Source organism: Rhea americana, unplaced genomic scaffold, assembly GCF_003343005.1.
Source record: "Rhea americana isolate MKP2758 unplaced genomic scaffold, rheAme1 scaffold_29, whole genome shotgun sequence".
NCBI lineage: Eukaryota > Metazoa > Chordata > Aves > Rheiformes > Rheidae > Rhea > Rhea americana.
The window spans coordinates 5,554,098-5,558,160 of record NW_028186412.1 but is presented as its reverse complement, the minus strand read 5'-3'; the positions used below and the strand labels follow the sequence as shown (position 1 = coordinate 5,558,160).

General features: G+C 44.0%; 1 long non-coding RNA gene across 2 annotated transcripts in view; it reads left to right on the top strand.

Annotated features, from left to right (window-relative positions):
* The first annotated feature begins 35 nt into the window (after window positions 1–35).
* LOC146593569 (uncharacterized) overlaps window positions 36–4,063 on the top strand; it is a 25,877-nt gene continuing 21,849 nt past the window's right edge. For both annotated transcript variants that reach the window (XR_014896356.1, XR_014896355.1), the window contains exon 1: window positions 36–179. This is a non-coding gene — a long non-coding RNA (uncharacterized LOC146593569). The remainder of the gene's footprint in view (window positions 180–4,063) is intronic.

The following is a 4,063-nucleotide window of genomic DNA, read 5'->3' as shown; positions in this document are numbered from 1 at the left end:
CGGTGCCGCGGGACGGCGGGCGGCGCAGAGCCGCGCGCGCGGCCCCGCTGTGCCCGCGGCCCCGCTGTGCCCGCCGCGGCCATCGCCTGCGCTGACATCGCCCTCTCAGCGCTCACACGCGTCTGACTCGTGTGGGTGAAACGCCAGGTTCCTATCGAGTGAGAAATGTTGGTTTGCAGGTGCGTTTGGGGAGGGAGAGTGGGAAACATTTTCAGTTTTTAGTTACAGAAAAATGGATTTTACGCTGTRATTAAAACGCTTTGCTTGCAGGTAGAGTGTATCTCCAGGAGAAATCCCAACAAGCTTTCCTTGCGGTTAGGAAACCTCAGAATTACTGTCATTCACTCGGCTCTACCTTGGCCCCTTCTTCAGCGTGTTACGTGGTTGTCTTCATTCACGACCACACCATTTCCCATTGAGCTTCCAGGAATTAATCAGCCCTGTGTAAGAGTGAGGTTTTGTCTCTCCCCTGTCTGGTTTGTTGAAGAAGTTGGAAGGGACATAGGGGATAAGAGCGGGGACTGTGGGAAGAGACAGACTTGGCCTGTGGTGCCACCCTGGGGACACAGCCTGTCTGGGACTCGGGCAGGGCAAGTCGTTTAAACCATTTTTTCCTCAGCCGGCAGGAAGAACACAGGTCGTAGTTGTCCATCTGGAGGAGCAGTGGTATTTCTGACAAAATACTAAGTACTCACAACAGCGACCGGGATTAATGAGAAGTAAACGCTGAACAAAAGGTGTTTCAGATATGGCTGGAGGGTCAAGCCCTAAGCCTCTCTCTTAGCTTGTGACAATTACAGCTTTGATCTCTAAATGAGTCAACTGCTCATCTGCAAATGGTGACTACAGTGCTCTCTAGGTGAAGGACATAAAATGAAGAGATCGGGTTATAAAACAGAGCTCCTAAAGTCTTAGCTCGATAGAAAAGCTACAAGAAAATATTCCAAAATTTTATACTGCGTGGAAAGTTTGATAACATTGACTAAATAGGGCCTTCAGCCTTATTAACTTAATATCCTTTTAGCCTTATTAATTAGCCTTTTAGCCTTGTTAAGGTCTTTTAATGAAGAAGTATGGATTAGTTACCTGTTTTTACACTTTTCAGCTTTTGAATGCTTCTGTTAAACTTTAAATCTTTCCTTTCTTGCTGCACATATATTATATGATCTACACTATATATATATATCATATACAATTATACAATATTCATTTTATATATCATGCGTGCAGTTACACAGTTGTATATATAGAATACAACTATACAATGTAGATTGCATTATATTATATACTGTGCTCTCTGTCTATATTTTAAAATACAGAAGATTTAAGTCCTTATAGATCAAACCAGAGAAAAGATAAATCAGTTTTCAACTTTTTTCCCTGCCAATCGAAAACTGATGATTTATAAAAGACAATATAACTAGTGTTTCAATGTCCTCAGGTTGTAACTGTGAAGATACAGTGTTTARATATAGTTTAAATAAGCATGTGAAGCAATCTAAGAACTATACAACCTCTGCTTGTGTCCAAATTTGCCCATTTTTTTTATAAACCCTCTAATTTAAAAATAGATATCTAATGATAGTGTTTGATAAACATTTACATTTCCAACATAGCATTTATTATTCAGTACGCACGCACTGAAACACATACAAATATATCTAAAAACATTATTTCTCCCGCATTGTTTTTTGGGGGGAAGAGGTGAGAGGTGAATTTCTATTCCATCACCATAGTATTTTTAGATTATGGCTCATGAATKTCTCAGCTTTGAAATGACGCTTGAGAAGAATAACCATTGCTTCATCCTTTTCAAACACTCACAATTACTCAGCAAACAGCTTGGATCTCCATGACTAGCTCCTTTTGAGCCTTTCAGTGAAGAACTGGTGGATCTTGGTTGCTGATGAAAACAGAAATCTGTAACCAGTATCCACAGAGGAAGAGGTATTAGGATCAATATACAAATATCTATTCCCATTCTATTCTATGTAATAAYCCCACTTGACAAAAAAGTGTATTTTCTATAAAAAATCTGCTGAAATCAGATAAAAAAAGAACCTTGCACATATGAAAGTGGTCTCTCTTTAACAAACAAAGAAACCTAAGTGGGGATTAGATCTAATAACTATGCATAGGTGTYGCTGAGCATATAGCCTATACAAGTGACAAATGATCTTCTCCAAAAGCTAACCTGAACATCTTTGTAAGCAAGGTTTTTGCCCAGACAAAGCTGGTACTGCCTCCACTATAASCAAATGGTATCCACTACAACCCAGTGGTTTGAGACCAAGCTCATAACAAACAAATCTCACTCCTGCATTAATCAGCCCYCTCTTCCCTCATTTTACTGATAGGTTCAGCTTTGATGGGTAACAATGTCATGTTGGATGAAGCCCAAACTACAGTCAATATTGTCTGGAATTTTCTATAATGGGGACCTGTGTCAGATGGTTGCAGAAAGATGTCATACCTTGTACTTCAGAGGTTTGGGGCCTRCTTACGTTTCTCTTTGGTCCCTAACATTTATTGCTTAAACTCTGGATGCAAGACCCACTRTCCTTTACCAAATTAAATATCAATACATTTGCTAAGAATCCGAGTTATTTTTGTCACTGTTAAATMTCTTTTTGATCTGGTTAATTTTTTGGCTCAAAGATTGCTATAGAGGGATAATGTAGTGGTTATCACATCYGCTTTACRTGCAGAAGGTCCTGGSTTGAAGCCCCAGTGGAACCAGAACMAGAAAATCTTCGGGAGGTTGGACTAGATGACMTCCAGAGGTCCCYTCCAGCCTTACTGATTCWGTGATTCTGATCCTCCAGCTTTCTGTTTAAATCACCTAAAGCTAAATTCAGTTATACYCACTGATTTTACCTTCCAGCTGTTAAGACACCTTCCTTGCAAAACCATGAAATAGGCCAGTTTTGCAAAGGGGTAGGTTTCCTGACAAAACGTAGGTTATTCATATTTTCAGCTCATTCTGGATGTCRTCTCCAGACATATGGAAGAAAAGAAGGTGATCAGGAGCAGCCAGCATGGATTCACCAAGGAGAAATCCTGCTTAACCAACCTGATAGCCTTCTAGGATGGCATGACTGGCTGGGTAGATGAGGGGAGAGCAGTGGATGTTGTGTACCTTGACTTCAGCAAGGCTTTTGACACTGTCTCCCATCACATCCTCCTAGAGAAGCTCAGGAAGTGTGGGTTAGACGAGTGGACAGTGAGATGGATTGAGAACGGGCTGAAAGGCAGAGCTCCGAGGGTCGTCATCAGTGGTGTGGAGTCYAGTTGGAGGCCTGTGGCTAGTGGCATCCCCCAGGGCTCAGTGCTGGGTCCCATCCTGTTCAACTTCTTCATCAATGACTTGGATGAGGGCACAGAGTGCCTCCTCAGCAAGTTTGCTGATGATCCCAAGCTGGGAGGAGTGTCTGACACACCTGAGGGCTGCCATTCAGAGAGACCTGGACAGGCTGGAGAGCTGGGCAGAGAGGAACCTCCTGAGGTTCAACAAGGGCAAGTGCAGAGTCCTGCACCTAGGGAAAATTAATCCTAGGCACCAGGACGAGCTGGGGTCTGCCCTTGTGGAGAGCAACTCTGCAGAGAAGGACCTGGGAGTGCTGGTGGATGACAGGTTGACCATGAGGCAGCAATGTGCCCTTTGTGGCCAAGAAGGCCAGTGGTCTCCTGGAGTGCCTTAGGAAGAGTGTTGCCAGCAGGTGGAGAGAGGTGATCCTGCCCCTCTATTCAGCCCTGGGGAGGCCTCATCTCGAGTCCTGTGTCCAGTTCTGGGATCCCCACTACAAGAGAGACATGGAGCTACTGGAGAGAGTCCAACATCGGGCTACAAAGATGATCAGAGGGCTGGAGCATCTGCCCCATGAAGAACGGCTGCGAGAGCTGGGCCTGTTCAGCCTGGGGAAGAGAAGACTGAGGGGGGATCTTATCAATGTGTACAAGTACCTGAAGGGAGGGTGTCAAGGGGACGGGGACAAACTCTTTTCAGTTGTCCCATGTGACAGGACAAGAGGCAATGGGCAGAAATTGAAGCACAGGAAATTCC